At 44.1% G+C, this 21,275-nt stretch overlaps 1 protein-coding gene across 1 annotated transcript in view; it reads left to right on the forward strand.

The window, feature by feature from the left end:
- Positions 1–21,275, forward strand: part of CPLX1 (complexin 1) — a 187,875-nt gene that overhangs the window by 25,279 nt on the left and 141,321 nt on the right. The window lies entirely within an intron of this gene.

The following is a 21,275-nucleotide window of genomic DNA, read 5'->3' on the forward strand; positions in this document are numbered from 1 at the left end:
ACAATTCTTTTCCAATAGTGAGTATGAAGATGTCTAGTTTTGGTTCAGCTGCCTCCTTGCCTTTTAATAATCATTCAACCCTGCTGATGATCAGCTTCGGAGTTCATCGTTTTGAAAGCCCCTTTGGTTTTGCTTTTTGAATTGAGGGTTGCAAAGAAGCACTGTGCGCATGAGCCACAAGGGAGAAACAACTGTGACAAAGAGCCAGAGTGTATAAAGCGAATAGAGATAACAGTGTAATTCTGTCTGACAGCAGGAAATGGGAAACTGAGCTGTCCACAAAACCGTTCTGTTGTAAATGCAAACCTCCATTATCTTTTGGTTGTTGTTTTTTTTAAAAAAAATGACAACACAGAGATGCAACTGGAGGCAAGAAAATGGTGCCTCTTCAGGGATCTGATGATCAAAGCAACTACTGTCAACACGGTAGTGAACTGCAACATACTAAGAATTTTCAAGTCGGTCTGCAAGCTTTAATCAAAACTTCAATCGATTAGCTGGTGAGGGCTGGTTTTAATAGCCGAGGGTAATTTTAATTGGTGAAGCTGTTTATTTCTTTTCTGTAGCTCTTGTGGTTCAGCTGTATTCCTATAATAGAGAATGAAAAGGAAAACATGAAAGGCAATAGGTTCTTCACCACCAGTCATTCTTTTTATTGCATATTCATGCAATATTTGTTGCACAGTTATTTGTGCTCTTGATGCTATTGCAGCGGTCGCATGTGATCAAGCTCTCAATACTGTTTGTGTCTGCAAAAATGTTGGGGCAATCAGACTGGTCACTTCCAATCAGTGCGTATCCTGTAACTTCCTGCTTAAATCCAGTGAAATTTATACCACAAATATTCTGGTTTATTTTTGGCCTGCTTTTGTTGCACCATAGTCCCTATGGACAGCACTAATGGTTGCATTCAGACGTGGATTTATTGTGTTAGTTTTCCTGATTATAGCGCTAGTGCTTCTGTCCTGCTTTCTAACTTTCCTTTTATACTGCATTACCTGTTACATTATGGAGCAGTGGCTTTTTGATCAATATACTGCCATGTCACACTAAATTTCATTCATGCCAGTGGGTGTGGTGAGAGACAACAGCAAATGTCATCAGACATGTCACGACCCTGGCCCTTTATACATATGCATGCTTCTGTTCCCCTATGATTCACCATGCAATATGCCAAAATACTACCCAAAAATTCATTCTGGGGGTGTGATCTATGAATACTTCAGGTCTATGACTGCAATAAATCTTAAAAAAAAAAAGAATACTTCAGGAAATTTATAATGCAAAACTCCCATGATATTCTGGGTTTCCAGGGTTGCACGTAGATGTTTTTCCTGGAAACAATTAACATGGGCATGAGTGCTAAACTTCTGCTAGATTTAGCTAGATTGCCAGAAGTGGATCTTAAATCATGTGAAAGATCTCATAAAATGTGGAATTTAACAGTAAGGAAAACAGAGTAAAGTACGTTCTGTGCATCCTTTGGGGTGGTACAGATTCTGCTAGCATTGGGGAAGCATCATAGAACAAACTGAAGCAAAATAAATCTACCACTAATGCACCGTTATTGTGTTAAGGACATGTTGCAGAAGACGCCTGCAGTAAAACACCACTCCAGAGGGACTCATCGAATGGTGGGTTCCCCCCACCACACACACAACATCACTCTGCCTTCCAGTTCTGGGCAGGAGTGCATTTGTGGTGAGTCTGGAAGACTAGCAAGAAGCCACTTCTGGCTGTCAGCTAGCGTGTGCCAGCACAGGGGAGGAGTGGGCAGAGGCTTCTCTTTTCACCCGCCTCCTCTTGTTTCCTCTTCAGGTGGCACAGCACCCAGCTAGCCCCCTGGTGTGCAGTGTGAGCTTAGCCGGTCACCAGCTTGGAGGTCAAGTAGGAATTTTTTATCCTGTATTTAACTGGTGAGGGGATTTTTTTAACCTACTTCATACTGTAGTGCTGTAGATAGGAGCAGTTAGTGGTGGATGCTGGATGGGGTGGGTGAAAAATTCATTTCAGGTTGCATTTTGATGTATCAAATTCCCCCTTTCCAAAACAATATGAGAACCAAAACACAACCATCCTTTGAAATTTGCACTTATTTGAATTTTGCAATGCAGTTCGGCAACAAACCAATTTTGACAAAGATGCATATGCTAGGGGACAGTGTGCATAAAATGAACATATGAGTGAAAATATCATCCACAATGCATTATATGATGAGAAATGGCTTGCAAGAAACTACCTACAAAAATGTGTTTATTTGGAGAAATTCACACTAAAACACTGGAGAATTTTCATGCTGCAGTAATGTGGAGAACCAAATTTAAGATTAGAAAAATGATAAACTTAGAGAACCAAAATGAACAGATCTTTCCATCCCTAGTGCTGGATAATTAGGTTGATTGCTATTTGGTCACTTGGCAGATGTGTGCAGGAAAGAGAAGCGGGACATAAATGGTTAGTACCCCGAGGCACTTCTCAAGTGAATCGTGATGTCAGAAACTTGCACACTGGGCTGTGTGACCCATGGGGCAGGGTATCAATCGCTGTTGAGGTGTTTAATTCACGTGAAGTCGTGAGGCTTTGTGAGTCAGGAAGACCTCCCTCCTCACCTGAACGGGTGTGGCTTTAGAAAAGATCTGCAAGTAAGGTCAGCTTGACTCCCTGCAGGGTAGGCTCACCCAGCAACGAGAGGCTTTAGTCTGAGAGAGGATTTGCATATTTTCCACACATAGTCTCATTCCCCTATGCAGTTCATAAGTTATAAGTTCTTCAGTTTGTACATTCTTAAGTTGTAACTAATAACGTGCCCCTAGCTAAATCCCACACCTTGTGTCTTGCTTCTTCATTTCCTGTGTCCTAACACAAAAAAATTGTGACATATCTTACACTTCTTGGAATCGTTTGAATAGACCTCAATACAAGGTAATGTGCAAATTCATTTAAAACACACTTGTTAACTGATTGGTTAAAAGGCATGTGATTAATCAACTAAAACACCTTTAACAGGCCTAATTTCAAGCTGGCTGTCCCAGGTTTGGGGGCATGGGAACTTAGGAGTGGATGGCTTGCCACCCTGGAGCGTATTACAGAATATTCTGTAAACAAATGCTTATGCATTGCAGTGACATGTTTAGCTGCAATGCAGCGTGGAGAGAAATCACTGATCGTAATGGGAAATGCTTTCTGCTCTTTCAGTGTTGCTTGATCCAAAGCAGTCTAATAGACTGTAGATTGTCCTCATTTTCAGAGTGTTTATCTTCCATCTTAAAGTGTTTAAACAACCTTCACTTCCCTCCATTTGCCAAAATCCATTCAGCTCTTACCATTCCACCCTCTTATACTCCAGTAAGTGGTACAGATTCTGCTAAAAGTCTTCATTATCACCTTTTCCAGTTACAAATGAAGCAGACACTTAGTCATAGAAACAAGTTGTAAATGTTCCCTGGAGCTATAGACATAACTTGAGATGGGGGAAAAGCTCTTCCAAATGTAACATAATGAAACAGCGTTGCATTCAAATGATTCATATTACTTTACAGGGTCAAGATCATCTATCAGTTTGAATGCATTAATGGATGAAGTTTGGAACACAGAATGAGTTAGTCTGCATGTTAAGTTGACAGGTCTATCCCGAGTTAATTAAGCTATAGGTTTGATAATAATGATACGCTTTTCATTTGAAGTTTGACTATGGATGGAGCTTGAATCCTCTTCAGCAAATTATAATTTCCTGTGCATAGGAAAATGTGGGTGCAGAGAGATGAATATAAAATGAAAGCGAAGAACATAGAGATGAATAATTGGATAGCCAGAAATTGAAAGAATGGATTTGTTTCCAAAATTGCTCCACTGTGAAGTTTGATGTTCAGTATCCAGACATTTTCCAAATAATAGGCTATTTGCTGACCATCTGGCAAAAATGTGATTTCTATATTTCTATTTTATATCCAATGATATCCAATGATAGCTGATATTGCGACAGTATTTGATGGCTGACATGTAATGCCATGAATTAGGCTGTATTTGGCTGTGCACTTGCAATTGTATTCCATATTTGACAGTATTTATGGGTGGGCATGCCATAGTATTTGGGAGAATCTGAATTTGCGTAGCACCAACCTGCTCCAGGATTTTCCCTCTCCATAACCCATGTTTATGTTTTAAAGTTGTTTGTCTTATGCATCTTCTGTGTGGCCTCCTCTTTGGTGATAATGAAATCAGGGGTGCTTAACCGGGGAAGATTTTGTTTCTGTAGATCCAGCATCATCACTTCCACCTGCCTGCCTTTTGTCTTGGATTAATTTTTACAAAAACAAAGAAAGGTACTTCAAAGTGCTATTTTGGTGCTCCTGTCTTTTCACCTGAGTCATTGTCTGCTGGGCTTTACTCAAGTGCACTTCAAAAGGCAAAGAACCCTGCGCTTTTGGCGGATCTGCTGAGTGTGTTTTTATTTCATTAACGAGGCCTGTTTTTTATTCATGAGCCTAATAATGGGCTATATGTGACGTGCAAAGGCAGAAAAGAAGAGGTAGAAATCACATCAGTCGGTACTTCAACATTCAATTATTGGCCAATGGAAGTGAGGCTTTTGGCTTAACTCAATGGTTTGACATATTGATTCATTCGTTTTTATGTATTTTAAAATTTAAGATCCTGCCCTTCCATTTTTTGGGTTGTTTCCAGTGAAGTCATCCAGTTAGCCAAGTACTTCTGCCTGTGCAATGGAACTTTCCCTCCCTGTCTTCTCTCCCCATCCCCCCATCTATTCCAGAGAGTGAGGGGAACCCCTACAACCGATTTGGAGGGAGTACAGGGGGTGCATAGGCAGAGGAGAGGGAGAGGAAGGTACAAGTCCTTGCACCAATGGGACAACTTCATTGGACATAACTGGTGATGCTGATGGTGCTGATTTCTTATAACCTGCCCTTCCATATAGCCCAGAGTAGCTGACAAAAACATTAAAGACAAAATTAAGATCATACTCTAAAGTACAATAATCCATGCAAAAAAACCAAGCAGTGATACAGGAATATGAATAGGGTCATTCTTATTGAGCCCCAAAGGGCTGGAAAAATAAATAAGTCTTGAGGTGACACCTGAAAGAACATACCTTGGAGGAATCTACAGGGAGGGACTTCCATAGAATTTCTATACATGTTCCATTTATATAGAAACACAGATATTTCCATGGAAACTTAAAGAATCAGAAAAGTCAGAAATGATATTGTTGCATGTACCCCAATCTGAGAGCAGTGTGAGATTTGCAGGGTTTGGTTTCCTTGAAATGAAGGTCAACGGAGACTATGGTGTCTTTAGGATATATGGTTTTATTTATACATATATACAACCTGAGCGTAAGATGGAAGGGCTCTCAGCATTAGCATCCCAATGGATCTTGCTTCCCCATCAGGTTTCTAGGGGAGTCTTCTCAAAGCCATAGCTTTGGATTCAGCACAGAGAATGAGGCAAGCCTCTCTGTGTCTTTCCAGCTCCCAGCTAAACCTCAAACACAGAATGAACTTGGCAGGCATGTTCAAGACACAGTTCTGCATTCACAACATAATTCTATCTTCTGTCTTTTAAGGTTGACCACCAGTTCTGCATCCTGTACCTGTTTTTCAGATAGAAGGGAGAAAAACTTCTCATCAGTTTTGCATGACCATTGCTTCTTTGAAAAATGCCTCCATGGTGGGAAATCTGGAATTTATAACATTGCAATTGTTACTAATTTTTAAATTATCCATGTTTCCCGCTGTTTTTCCAAGCTTATTTGGAATCTCCTGCTTTAGTTTTCTATCATAGTTGCTTTTTGCAAGACATTCTGAATTTCAAAGGAATTGGTCTCCATGGTTCCTGGCTGCTGCATTTGGTTGTGGCACTGTTTACAGAAGATAGGAGCCAAAGGAGCTATATTTCCTGTGGTTCCCAACTGCTCTGGATACTGCTCCCCGTGGTCACAGCAGCATTTAGGGCCTAAATTCTGAGGTCCTGCTACCTGAATGGTGCACTGGAACCCTCTCCATTACACCCACCAAGGTAAATTTGAGGAAAGAAAAGTAAGAAAAGAAGGTCTCTTGAGGGACATGTACCTATTTAGGATTATCCCTTCAAGGGGTCTGGGTCCTAAATGGATTCAGGAGGTGTGGCCCCTTTAAATGTGGTGTCTGAAGTACCCAGGCCCAGCACTAGCAGGTAGCCGAGGGTCCAGAAACTCACGGGGTCCCTGGCCAGCCTGAACCAAGCCCTGCCATGATGGCTACCATACACCATCAGTCACCACCCTAGCAGTGGTCTTGGATGGCTAGGGCCGCATGAACAGCAGGGGGCAGCCAAGCACTGGAGCAGCAGCCCACAAGCCTATGGGGAGCCGGTGGGACTGAGGCTCCAGCAGTGGATGACTGCACCGCATCCCCACAGGTAGCATGTTAGGTGCTGCATGGTGATGGGCCCCACCAGGCCCAAATAGGAGATGTATTATTGCCTGATGGATGTTGGTTGCTAGAAGCAAATGCGAAGTGATTTTCAGAAGCAAAAAAGAAAAATCTGTTTTTTAAGCTCTGGCCATGGAATCATGAGAAAAATATCTCACAACTTCCAGAGGTGACCAACTAACAAGATGGCCAGGAGCAGCATTTGCTCATTGTATGTCACCTGATCACTTTAAGTTAGCAAACGTTACTATCAGTAATCATTGCATCCATTCTTGAATCCCTTCCCCAGGGACAGACAACTGGTGGCTTGAGTGCTTGGACAACTCCCAAAGGTTTCCAGTCTGGCACCAAAGTGTCTTCTTCCTTTTTTTGATACAAAGGGACAATTGTTTTGCCATTCAATGATGGAATCAACATGGGTTGTTAGTCTGTGTTGTACTATACATCCTAGGAAGCAATTTCATATGTTCAGTTACAAAACAGTAGCCATATAAGTAGGGTTGTCAACAGTGGTGGCTGGTGCCCATTGGGGCTGGTAAGGTGGAAGGCAAGGAGTCCAACAGTAGGTGGGACCAGAGCCAATGACAGTCAGAGCCCCCCATTACTGATTGTAAGTAAGAAGACAGGCAGGTGGGGACTGGTTGATAACAAACTGGGATTGGTGAGGCAGTGCCCCATTTGGACTGGCCTCTACTGGTTGTCAACCTGCCAATGTTTTTACAGTAAAATGGTGTTCTGTTAAGATAGCTAGTGCTGGCAGCAAACTCCAGATTTGTTGCTAAGGGCAGTCACCAAAACATCCTGCTCCACCTACTATTGGCTGCTTGCTTGCTATAGGTGCTTGCTAGCTTTCAGATCTAAGGAACAGATACTAGCCAGATTATTTCATTTATAACATGGGCTCTGAGGTGGGCCCCATTGTCCACCTGCAACTGTTGTGGGATAGGACTTTCTCAGCAGTGCGAGAAAGTGCAACTGTGGAACTCCCTTCCCATGGATGCATGGCTGCCCACATCACTAATGGAGCTTCTACCAATTAATTAAAAGATTTCTGTTCTCCCAAGCCTTTGGAGGATCTGATTGCCTTTGTTGCCTCTTGGTTCTGTTGGCCTTGCAGTTCTGCTGTTGTTAATCTAAGATCCTTTTACTGTAACTGTGTTTTATTGCTCTATTCACCTTCTCTTGCCACTCCCTAGGGATGTCAGTACCATACAATGGCAGTTGAGGCCACAAATGACAAAGTGCATTCTGACAGTGTCATGTGCTCCCAAATGTGCCTGATACAACATCAGTTTCCTCTCTCTGTGTGTGTGTGTGCATGTGCACGTGGCAGAAGGTCATAAATGCTTTGCATTTTTCTGTCTTCCACACTAGAAAACAATAAAAGAACAGAATGAACCTTGTGCAGCACCCTGTAGCTGATAATAGAAGGGTTTTAAAACTGCACATAGGCAATAGTTTGTTAAAAATAAACTTAAGACACATTGATGCATTTCTGAAAGATGCTCACAGATACATGGATGTTGATCTATCTTCTATAAACAAGAGCAGGACTACATGGATTAGAAGACTACCAGGCCAGCTCACAGATGATGACATACAAAAGTCAAGAGGGCTACATTGCAGATTTATTTTCAAAATAAAAAGCAAATACCTATGTGTTGTTAGTTTGAGGAGCAACCTTTCTGTTAGTTTAAAACCTGCTAAAGCAGTGTTTGTTAGATAGTAGAATTTGTCTTGATATGATAGAAAATATTTGAGGAGACCACCATGCTGGATGCACTGGAGACTGGTTCTGTTGGAACGAATTAGACTTAAGCTTAGGCAGGTGTGTGTGTCACATGCCAGTGATGGGTGCAGCCATAGGCAAAAGGGGGTGGGGCAGAAACAAAAATGGGCAGAACAATGCAGGTGGCTTTTACCTTTACATAGTAGGCTAAATTCCAGCCACAGAAAAGAGGTTATTTGCTCTCACACCTCTCTCTCCTCTATCCAAGCGAGCAAGAGGCATTGTCATAGATCAGTGACATAGTGCACCCAGGCAAAAGCACTCAAGGAGGGTTTGAAGCAGGGTTGGTTAGGGGTATGATCTGGGGAGACTCCTGTGGGTGGAGAGAAAGACCTGGAGGGCTACATTTGCCCCCACAACCAGGCCTGAGGTGCATCAGAATAGAATAGTAGAGATGTAAGGGACCTATAAGGCCATCAAGTCCAACCCCCTGCTCAATACAGGAATCCAAGTTAAAGCATACCTGACAGGTGGCTGTCCAACTGCCTCTTGAATGCCTCCAGTGTTGGAGAGCCCACCATCTCCCTAGGTAATTGGTTCCATTGTCATACCACTCTAACAGTTAGGACTTTTCCCCTGATGTCCAGTTGAAATCTGGCTTCCTGCAACTTGAGCCCATTATTCCTTGCCCTGCACTCTGGGATGATCAAGAAGCAATCCTGGCCCTACTCTGGGTGGCAACCTTTCAAGTCCTGGAAGAGTGCTATCATATCTCCCCTCAGTCTTCTCTTCTCCGGGCTAAACATGCCCTGTTCTTTCAGTCTCTCCCCATAGGGCTTTGCTTCCAGTCCCCTGATGATCCTTGCTGCTCTCCTAATTCTGGTATACAAATGAGAACAAACACAATTGAATATACATTGCCTGTCTATCTGTTCAGATCTTAATGGAATAGCCAGATGAAAGTTCTCTATTTGGATGCTATATAGTAAAAGTTTATCTTCAAAAGCTTGGCACTCCCTGAAGAAAGAATTTCATGAGAAAGCTGGCCTCTCTCTTCTCTTCTTGGCTAGGCGCTTGCCAAGGGTGGGGGAGGGATCTTGCAAGGTTCCTCTCATATGCCTGCAGTTTTTTTTCTCCTAAAGTGATGCAGCCACACCGTCCATAGAGTGTTCCCCATATCACTGAGGATCCCTTCCCATAAATGGCTACAACAGTAGTGTATGATCCTCAGTACAATAATCCACCTCCCTCTTTTGCCAATAGATAGGTGGACTGAACTCTGAATAGTGCCACAAGGTAAAGTGAACAGTTTCATCCCTCTTTAGGTATCTTCCCCAATAGCTCTGAAATGGGGGGAACCTCTGTAGGGGAGGGGTTAAACTGTTTCACAAAAGAGTCTCTTGGTTTCATCTCAGCTCTAATAAGTTCAAAGACTCACAATCAGCTGGGTTCAGGGGAGAAGGGGAGACTATCTGAAAAAGCCAAGTTTTATTCGATAATGGAAAGCCATCTATGGGGGAGCCATTCAAATCCCAGTACATGGGGTGCCTTATAATGTGAACACCACTGCAAAGAAGCCCAGGTCCTTCAGTCTCACTTTCATCACCTGGGCAGAAGAAGGAATGGAGAGTAGAGCCTCTCCTCAGAACGGAGTTATTTATGCTGACTCACCCCTTCATGACTCAGCTGAATGTGTGAACTAGCCATCGTGTTTGAGGCAATGAGAGGTCATATGAAAGTCTTTTCTCTGGATTTGCGATGGCTCAATCAAGCGGCAGGCCATAACTTGCAGTCTGATAAGCATCTATTTATGAACCTTGTTTATCTGCTCATTCGTTACCAGTTAAGACTAGGGGAATTCTCTATTGGCATGTGGGTGGGTTATGTCATAACATATAGGGAGCCTTTCACATGATAGGTCCATGCGAGCATCCAAAACTTCAGTGTTTCATATCTTGCCCCTAGTATTTGGCATAGCAATTACCTCATTTGATAGATGCTATTTAAAAAAATTACATCAAGGCCTTCTACTCTAAAGGGTAACTCTTAAGGGTCTTTTAACCTAGGTTATTAAATACAGATTAAAGATTAAGTGGATTAATTAGTGAGTGACTGCCAAGACAATTATGCAATGTTGTTTTGTAGTTTGTTGGGTGGAGCACACGAGACCATTAGTTCAATTCTGAAAATCATCTCAGAGCATGCTCCAGTTGAACATTCCCCTCTTCACCCCACCGGGCGATCCATCATCATCTGTCTTGTGGGAAGGATTCAGATTTTGTAATTGTTTCTTGTGCTTTTGTTTGTTTGTTTACAATGCAGTTTAATGTTTCTTGTAAGCTGCCTTGGACAGATTTGTTTCCTGAAAGGCAAGATGTAAATTATTGTAAACAATAAATATCCCTGAGCATCTCCAAGTAGAGCTGGGAAAGAGTCCTGTCTTGAAACCCCTGGAGAACCACTGACAGTCAGTGTCAGACAATGCTAAACTCAGTGGACTAAATAATCTGATTCAATTTAAAGCAGCTCACTATTTTCTTAATTGACTGGATTGTCATATCTGTCTGTCTATCTATCACACACATATAAATATTTGAATGCAACTTCCCATGTGATTGACTAGTTAGTACTAGGCATGGTTACATGGTGTCATTCAGATGTCTGATGTAGATACACATGGACCTCTGTATCAAAAGGCGGTATACCCTAATCCATCCTGTGCAGCAGTGTAAATGACACATTGTATCTGGAGAGTCACAGGTTCCTCATCCCTGGTCTAAGGGCAGGCACTGTTTTTTTTTAATCAATCTGTAAGCTCTGAGAGTCTTTTTGGCTGAAGAGCAGGGCAAAAATGCTTCAAAATGCTTCAAAAATTGTATAGGTTGGAGATAGGGATGGGATCCATTGGCCAGTGCTGGTGGAACAGCATTCTGTCAGCCGAACAGGCCATTATCAGAGTTCATTCTTTGTCCACTGGCTGCTGCTTTGTATTGTTCCCCTTCCAAAGATATTAATATATTTTGAAAGAAAACATTGTTAAATGAAAGGAAATATTGGTAAAATTATCGTTCTTAATGCTGATATTTTACAGGCAGGTTTTTTTAAAAAAAAAACCCCAAACATTTTTGAAAATAGCCGTGGAAAATTGCTACATACAAATCTGATCTGCAATGATAGAGAATAAGCAAATTAATGTAAAATTCAGTATCAATTCCAAATTGGGTGGATTTCTAGAACATCCCTAGTTCCAGATCTGTAGTCCTATCTGTATGGGTTGCTTACATGCCGCAGCATCCAACATTAACCTATCCAGTGAGTTGTGATCCATTAGGCATCATATTGCACAAAAAGGGTCCCACTGATAACAGAATTCTATTGCTGCCTTACTTCACAGCTTACTTGGGGGACAGAATCGATAAATAGCACAAATGATGGCTAGGATTGTTTTGCAAAATCAGCCCCAACTAGATTTTTAATCTTATCCTTTTATCCATCTATATCCCACCCTTCCTCCCAGGCTGCAAATAAAAACACTAAAAACACTCTAAACATCATAAAACAAACTTTATATTAAACATATATATTAAACAAAGCATCTTTAAAAACATGTTGAAATAAAACATCTTTTAAAAAAAGCTTTAAAAACATCTTAAAAAGCAATTCCAACACAGAGGCAGACTGGGATAAGGTCTCTACTTAAAAGAGGAAAGTCTTCAGTAGGCACCGAAAAGGTAACAGAGATGGCGCCTGTCTATTATTTAAGGGGAGGGAATTCCAAAGGGTAGGTGCCACTGTGCTAAAGGTCCCCTTCCAGTGTTGTGCAGAACAGACCTCCTGATAAGATGGTATCTGCAGGAGGCCCTCACCTTCAGAGCACAGTGATCAACTGGGTATATAAGGGATAAGACGATATTTCAGGTATCCTGGTCCCAAGCTGTATAGGACTTTGTACACCAAAACCAGAACCTTGAACTTAGTCTGGTAGCTAATGGGCAGCCAGGGCAATTCTTTCAGCAGCGGGGTGACATGTTGGCAATACCCTGCCCCAGTGAGCAGTCACACTGCCACATTTTGCACCAGCTGTAGCTTCTGGACCAATCTCAAGGGCAGCCCCACATAGAGCACAATCCAGGCAGGAGGTTACCAGTGCATGAACAACAGCGGTCAGGCTATCCCGGTCCAGAAACTGCAGCTGCTGACTTACCAGCTGAAGCTGCTAAAAGGCACTCCTAGCTACAGAGGTCACCTGGGCCTCTAATGACAAAGATGGATCCAGGAGCACCCCCAGATTATGAACCTGCTCTTTCAGAGGGAGTACAACATCATCCAAAGCAGGCAATTGACCAATTATCCAAACTCAGGAACCACCAACCCACAGAGCCTCCATCTTGCTAGGATTCAGAGTTGGTTTCATAGCCCTCATCCAGCCCATCACTGGGTCCAGGCACCAGTCCAGGGTTTGCGCAGCCTCTCCCAATTGAGATGTTACAGAGAAACAGAGCTGGGTATCATCAGCGTACTGCTGACACCTCGCCCGAAATCTCAAGGGCTTCATATAGATGGTAAACAGCATTAGGGACAAGATGGTATCCTGCGGCACCCCACAATACAACTGCCGGGGGGGGGGAACAATTGCCCAATGCTATTCTCTGAAAATGACCCTGGAGATAGGATCAGAACCACTGTAAAACAGTGTCAGTATCCATCTCACCAAGTTGGCCCTAAAGGATACCATGGTCAATGGCATCAAAAGCCACTGAAAGATCAAGTAAGAATAACAGGGTCGTACTCCCACTGTCCTTCTCCTGATAAAGGTCATCCATCAGGGCAACCAAGGCCGATTCAGTCCCATAACCAAGTCTAAACCCAGATTGGAGTGGGTCAAGATAATCTATTTCATCCCAGAGTACTTGCAACCACAACCCTCTCAATCACCTTCCCCCCAAAAGGGGGTATTTGCAATTGGATGGTAGTTGTTACAAACCAGTGGGTCCTAGATGGGCTTTTTTGGGAGCAGTCAGATCACCGCCTCTTTCAGGGTGGCTGGAACCACTCCATCCTACGACACATTGACCACACCCTGGAACCGTATCATCGCAAGCACCTTGTCCATGTTGTCAGGCTGCATCAACTGAAACTGATCCCAAGAAGTTGCAGCAGACGTTGCACTGGACACTTCATTGGGGACTACAGTAAATGTGGATGGGGCATCAAGATTGCTATGGAGGCGAGCAACTTTACCCACAAAATGCCTTGCAAACAATTTGCAGTGGGCCTCCAAAGGGTCTAAAACTCCATTTCCTGGAGTTGATGTCAACAGACCCCTGACAATATGGAAAAGCTCCACTGGATGGCTACTTGAGGATGCAATGGTGGCAAGAAGTGGGCCTTCTTCACTGCCCTCAACGCCACACAGTGGGCATGGTTATGATGTTTTACTCGTGCCTGATCACAGCATGTCTTTCGCCAATTGTGCTTCAGCCATCATCCAGCCTGTTTCATTGCCCTTAGTTCACTGGTGTATCAAGGTGCAAACCAGGCTCCACAATGCCAAAGAGGGCACTCAGGGGCAACCATGTTAAGAACCTGATGTGTCTTGTTGTTCCAAAGCATGACAGGGGCTTCAACAGGGTCACCTGTTCTTTCTGCTGGGAACTCCCCCAGGGCATTCAGGAATCCAGTGGATTCTATTAGTCTCCGCGGGTGGACCATCTGAATCTGCCCACCACCCCTGCAGGGGAGGATTGGAACCGTAAGTCTAAACTTCCCCAGCAAGTGGTCTGTCCATGACAATGAGGTGACATCCACCCCCCTATCTCTAGATTCATTGGTGATCACTCGTGGCTGAGTAAGATTGTCTTCCAAGATAAGGTCTTTAACAGTGGGTCCGTAAGTGACTGTGGAGGCCAATTCTGGATCCACACAGCTTCCCACAGTGAGGACATAGGTTTCCAGATGGAAGATGGTTGTGATGAGGATTTGTTTGATGTGCCTTCTGTTTAGCTCGTTTGTCCCGTTTGCCCTGTATTCGTGCTTCTTTGCAGTCCATAACACCTTTGATAATAGCCGACCTCCATTTGAGACGTTCATGGGCCAAGACTTCCCAGTTCTCCATGTTCATGTTACATTTTTTAAGATTTGCTTTAAGAACATCTTTAAACCTCTTTTGCTGTCCACCGATATTCCGTTTTCCATCCTTAAGTTGGGAGTAAAGTAGCTGCTTTGGAAGATGGTGATCAGGCATTTAATAATAATTATAATAATAATAATAAATTTTATTTCTGAGTCGCCTATCTGGCCGAGTCAACGGCCACTCTAGGCGACGTACATAAATAGAATGAATACAACATATAACCAACTTTAGTCAATAAATAATCTAAAAAGCCATCCAACTATAACAAGATAAAACTAATCCCCGGAAATCCTGTAGGCCTGCCTGAATAGCCAGGTCTTTAAGGCTCGGCGGAAACCTACCAGGGAGGGGGCATGGCGAAGATCATATGGCAGGGAATTCCAGAGGGTGGGAGCCACAATCGAAAAAGCCCTCTCTCTGGTCCGCACCAGTCTAGCTGTTTTAACTGGTGGGACCGAGAGGAGGTCTTGTGTGGCTGATCTCGTCAGGCGGCGTACTTGGTGATGCTGTAGGCGCTCCTTCAGATAAACTGGGCCGAAACCATATAGGGCTTTAAAGGTTAACACCAACACCTTGAATTGGGCCCGGTAAACAACTGGTAGCCAGTGTAGTTCTCCTAACACCGGAGTGATATGATCACGGCGACGGCTGTTCTTAATCAAACGTGCCACCGCATTCTGTACCAGCTGTAATTTCCGGACCATTTTCAAGGGTAACCCAACGTAGAGCGCATAACAGTAGTCTAAGCGAGAGGAGACCAGGGCCTGTACCACCCGTGGGAGCAGATGGACAGGAAGGTAGGGTCGCAACCTCTGTATTAGATGCAATTGATACCAAGCTGCCCGGCTCACTGCCAAAACCTGAGCCTCCATGGACAGCTGGGAGTCCAGAATGACCCTGAGGCTGCGGACCTGGTCCTTCAGGGGCAATCTTACCCCATTAAACACCAGGTCTATATCTCCTAACCTTCTCTTATCACCCACGAGCAGTACCTCGGTCTTGTCGGGGTTCAGTTTCAGCCTATTTCCTCCCATCCATTCACTTACTGACCTCAGGCACTTGGAAATGGTATCCACAGCCAACTCTGGTGAGGACTTACACGAGAGATAGAGCTGAGTGTCATCCGCATATTGGTGGCACTGCAACCCAAATCTCCTGATGATGGCCCCCAGTGGCTTTACATAGATGTTAAATAGCATGGGGGAGAGGATAGAACCCTGTGGCACTCCACAATTGAGAGGCCAAGGGTCTAAAACCTCGTCCCCCAATGCTACCCATTGATGCCTGTCTGAGAGATAGGAACGGAACCACCGTAAAACAGTGCCCCCTATTCCCATTCCCCCCAGGCAATCCAAGAGGATACCGTGGTCAATGGTATCAAAAGCCGCTGAGAGATCCAGGAGGATGAGGAATGTATATTCTCCCCTATCCAACACCCTCCTCATATCATCCACCAGGGCGACCAAGGCTGTTTCAGTTCCATGTCCAGTCCTGAAGCCCGACTGGAATGGATCGAGATAATCTGCTTCATCCAAGTGCGTCTGTAACTGTTTGGCCACCACTCGCTCAATCACCTTGCCCAAGAATGGTAAATTAGAGACTGGGCGGAAGTTATTCAACTCTTGGGGATCAAGAACAACATGACCAGTCCAGCAAAGTTGATGTTGAAGGATCGTTGTTTCAACACTGGTAGTCTTTGCTTCTTGCAAAACGCTAACATTAGTCCATCTGTCTTCCTAAGTAATTTGCAGAATTTTCCGGAGGCAGCGTTGGTGGACTCTTTCAAGAAGTTGGGAGTGACATTTATAGAGGGTCCATGTTTCACAGGCGTACAGTAAGGTCGGTAGTACAATGTCTTTGTAAATAAGCATTTTGGTCTCCCTGTGAATATCCCAGTCCTCAAACACTCTGTGCTTCATTCGGGAGAATGCAGCACTCGCAGAGCTCAGACGATGTTGAATTTCAGCATCGATGTCACCTTTTACAGAGAGATGGCTGCTGAGATAGGGGAAGTGATCAACGTTCTCCAGCGTCACACCATTAAGCTGGATTGATGGTGCTACAGAGGGACTAGTTCGTACCTGTTGATGAAGCACTTTTGTTTTTTTAATATTAAGTGAGAGCCCAAGCTTTCCATATGCTTCTGCGAGGACATTTAGGATAGTTTGATCTTTCTCTGAATGTGCGGAGACTACATTATCATCGGCATATTGAAGTTCTATGACAGAGGTTGACATTATCTTACTTTTTGCTTTCAGCCTACTGAGATTAAAAAGCTTTCCATCTGTTTGATATATGATTTCCACACCAGTAGGAAGTTTCCCCTCAATAACGTGTAGAATCATAGCAATGATAGCAAATAAGGTAGGAACAATGACACATCCCTGTTTTATGCCTGATCCGACTCTGAATGGATCGCTCTGAAAGCCATTGTTATCCAAAATTGTTGTTGTCATGAAGGAGTTGCAAAATATTCACAAATTTATCAGGGCATCCAGTTTTCAGAAGGATGGTCCAGAGAGCGGTTCTATTCACGGTATCAAAGGCCTTAGTCAGATCAATAAATGCCATATATAAAGCTCGATTCTGCTCCTGGCATTTTTCTTGAAGCTCATGTCCACTGTCCCCCTGGAAGGGCGGAAACCATTTTGAGATTCGGGGAGGACATCCTCTGAGATTGGTAGGAGGCAATCTGCGAGGATCCTTGCAAGGATTTTACTTGCGGTAGCAAGAAGGGAGATACCTCGATAGTTCTCACAATCTGTTCTATCACCTTTCCTAAAAAGGGTGATAATTATTACATCCCTAAAGTCTTCCAGGATCTCCTCCCTCATCCAGATTTTTTTGATGAGCTTATGAAGTTGTTGCGTAAGTTCAGGCCCACCTTCTTTAAAGACTTCAGCGGGAATCCCATCAGGTCCACTAGCTTTGTTGTTCTTCATTTGATTGATGGGTTTACTGACTTCATCCAAATTAGGAGATACTGCAAGCTCGTCTCTAGTTTGTTGTTGTGGAATTGAGAGAAGACCTCACCAGCCACAACAGAGTTACGATTAAGGAGGTTGTGGTAATGCTTTTTCCAGCACAGTGCAATAGACTCTTTATCCTTAAGAAGTTTGCTACCATCCATTGAACATAAGGGATTTATACCATAATTTGTTGGTCAATAGGTGGCCTTTGTGGCATTAAAAAAGCCCCGTGCATCGTGAGCATCTGCAAAGTGCTGGATTTCTTGAGCTTTCTTTCTCCACCAGGTGTTCTTAAGTTCTCTAGTTCTTCTTTGTACCTCAGCCTTTGTACTGGCATAGATTTTTTTCTTAGCAGCACAGTTAATGTCTTTCTGTCATATCTGGAAGGCTTTCCTTTTCTTGTTGATGATATGTTCAATCTCGCTATCATTCTCATCAAACCAATCCTGATGTTTCTTAGTTTGGCACTCAACAGTTTGTTCCCATGCTGCAATAATGGATGTCTTCAGTTTAATCCAGTGTTCCTCAACATTTTCAGGGAGTTCCGTTGGTAGATGTTTCTTGAGAGTTGTTTGAAAGCAAGCTTGCTTAATAGGATCTTGAAGGGCGTGGATGTTCATTTTACGCCTTGGTTTTCTTCCTTGGAGCCTATGTTGAGGGACAATATAAATGGCCATAGTGGATCAAATTAATCGGTGATCTGTCCAGCACTCATCGGCACTCATCATGGTCCTGGTGAGGAGTACATCACAATGATCTCTAGCATGGACAATTACGTCATCCAGGAGATGCCAGTGGTTTGACCGAGGGTGCTTCCATGATGTTTTAAATTTATTTTTCTGGCGAAAGAGTGTGTTTGTAATAACAAGATTATGCTCTGCACATTTAGTCAGAAGTAGAATTCCATTCAGGTTGCTATTGCCAACTCCTTCTTTCCCAATGGTTTCTGGCCATAAATCAAAATCACGCCCAACTCTTGCATTGAAATCACCCAAGTGGATAATTTTATCCTCCTTAGGTATCTCTGATAAGATGGTGTCCAGCTGGTTATGAAATTTTTCCTTGATGTCTTCATCAGCATCTAATGTTGGTGCATAAGCACTTAGAATAGTTGCCTGCTGTCTTTTCGCAAGTTTTAACCAGAGAGTTGAGAGTCGTTCATTAATGCCAGTAGGAACTTCTGACAAGAGCTTCACAAGATCATTTTTAATAGCAAAGCCTACTCCATGTATTCGTCGTTCTTGTTCAGGCAGTCCTTTCCAGAAGAAGGTGTAATCTCCTTTTTCTTCCTTCAATTGTCCCTCTCCTGCTCTTCGAGTTTCTTGGAGTGCTGCTGTGTCAATATTAAAACGTCTCAACTCCCTCGCAATGATGGCAGTCTTGCGTTCAGGATGTTCACTATCTGTATTGTCCAGCAATGTCCGTATATTCCATGATCCAAAATTCAATTGTCTTTTGCGACCGCTAAGTAGTGACCCCACTGGACGTGGTAATCCAGTCAGGGAGACAGATGAGGCAGACTTTGTTTAGGGCACCTTTTCTAGCCCCCTCCCCATACAGGGTGAGCAGAGTGGATCCTGAATAGGACTGCTCAGTCGTGGATGCAGCTGCCAAACTACTCAACTGCCTCAGTCCTTGAGCCAGGATGACTGAGTCTGTATCCACTGCCCATGTGCTGGTCCATGACTAGGGCTTCCGGATTTCACAGTCCTGCCCACGTTGCCATTTGCCGATCGCCATGGGACTTTTGGTTTGGTTTGGTTTGGTTGAAAGACACCTGTGTGTGAATTTGTTTTATGTGGGGAGATCGGCTCACAACAATCAACACACAATCTTGACAGAAAAAGACTTTGATCCAATGGCATGGATACCACGATGATTGGAAGTCTTTTATCTGCTGCAGCCTTCATCCACCTTCACAGCCACTGTAACGTACACATTGTTATCCTCCGCCTGTTCTGCCTTTGAGGACATTCTTGGATCGATCTTTGTCTGGTTCCTCTCCCTTGACCTTTCTGCCATGGGTGACCGTGCCGGGAGTACGATGAGCAACCAGGAACCCATCCATGGGAAGAGTGGGAGCGAGGAACAAGGTGTAGAGAGCCTTACCTTCATCTTCCATGGTAGCTCACCACCTTTCCGTGGCTATACCTCCCTCTACCCATGATTGCTGAAATTGGGGTGGCATCACCCACGTCTCTCCTTACTAAGACTCCTCCTAAACACCTGTTATGGACACGAGCCCACCAACAAAACCTACCTGAACCAGTTATCCCCATAGGCCTATGAGAGAATTGGGAACAGTCAGACCCACTAAATATCTTTCATACAGGTCACATCTACTCCCCCCCCATCTTACATGTAGGGAGGGCCAGTCTTCTGTCAGTTGCATACTCTCACTCTGAAGGCATCTGGCAACTCTCTCCTATCATTCAGGTCACTGCACAGGCTCCCAGCCTGCACAGGAACTACACATGCGGCTTATGCCCTCCCCACTACCAATCTCCTCTAGATTGTTTTTATTTAAATAGAAGGGGATAGCACCCTCGCCCTCAGGACTCCCTAAGAGGCTCACCAAGGGATGATCCCCTGTGGTGTTGCCCCCTTGGTGGGAACCCCGCTGGCAGCAGACCCACTGCCTAAGGGCAGCCAGGCTTTTATGCCACCTGACCCAGCTAGAAGCTGATGCAAGAGGCTACAAGATTGACTGCAGCCTCTTTCTGGATTCAGGGTCAGGCAGGGGTCCCAGTCCTTGCAGCACTTAACCTTATGATGTACTGTTCTGCATTGTATACAGGCAATAATTTGAGACTCTTATTTATCTTGAATATAACTGGGCTCAAGATTAGATCTCCTGTCATTATAGGTTCAGTTGATAAAAGCGGGTTTTAATCCTGCATAGTACATCATTTCTAGGGTATAAGTAGTTATTTGCTTGATTGTAATGCTTTGTGAGATTGTGAGCAGACATGGTGCTTGGCTGGATCAAGATGTATTAGAGCTCAGCAGCTGTCAAAGTCTTCCACAAGTTGTTGAGCCCAGGGGTGACGGACCCAGCGTCCTTCCCGAGGAGGGAGGGGGAAGGCATGAGTTTCAGAAGCCTCAGCCGTTAGGGAGTACGGACGATCCAGCTGTTGTTGAGTCTAACCCCGACCTTGGGGAAGAGAGCGAGTCGCCCGCCCCGCCCGTTCCCACAGCTGGTCCTGCCCCTCAATGGGACAGTGCTCAGCCCCCCAGCACTCCCACTGGACTGTGGGGGGATGCTCCTGAGAGAGCAGACACTCCGCCTTCACCAAGCAGTATCTTAGAAACGCCCAACGCTTCCCCGCCCTCTGTTCTCCCACCTGCCGATCAGGTACCTGTGCTTTCCGATGAGCCTTCAGTGGCTCGCCCTCCCCTCACCGCTCTCACGACGTCGGGAGAAGCGGACCGAGCAGAAGGAAGTGTGTGTGCGACGGAGTGAGAGGTTACGCCCCAAGACCTCTCCTATTTGAGGCTACCGCGCTCGGAAGTGGGTGCTGAGTCAACTTTCTTCACAAGTTGCAGAGCATGTCTAGAGTGCAGTTTGGGATTGTAGTGAGTTAGCACAGGGGTTTCTATGAGGCACACAGCCTTTGATGTATCCATTACTTTAATAAAACAAGAATTGATTGCACCCTCGTTTCCGACTGGTGGTTCTCACTCTGAACTGTACACAAGTCTTAGAAAGATGCTCCATTACAGTTTTTTAAAGTATTTTCACTGCTAGTGGCCTTCCTAACCTCTCAGTTCAACAAGAGTTTGGCTTTGCTACCAAGTATCAATGATCCGTGTGATTCCAATGAAACAGGAACTGTTCCTCCATACAATACTATAGGAAGTGATGACACAGCTGAAGCAAATTTGCTTCAGAAGTTCTTCTGTGAAAATTTTGATGAGCAAATATTCTCCCGATAGTCTATAAATACCCAAAGATTCACCAAATATTTGGTATCTGCATTTGGTTTCAACATTAAATATTTAACACTTGATAG

This window comes from Rhineura floridana, chromosome 1, assembly GCF_030035675.1.
Source record: "Rhineura floridana isolate rRhiFlo1 chromosome 1, rRhiFlo1.hap2, whole genome shotgun sequence".
Lineage (NCBI taxonomy): Eukaryota > Metazoa > Chordata > Lepidosauria > Squamata > Rhineuridae > Rhineura > Rhineura floridana.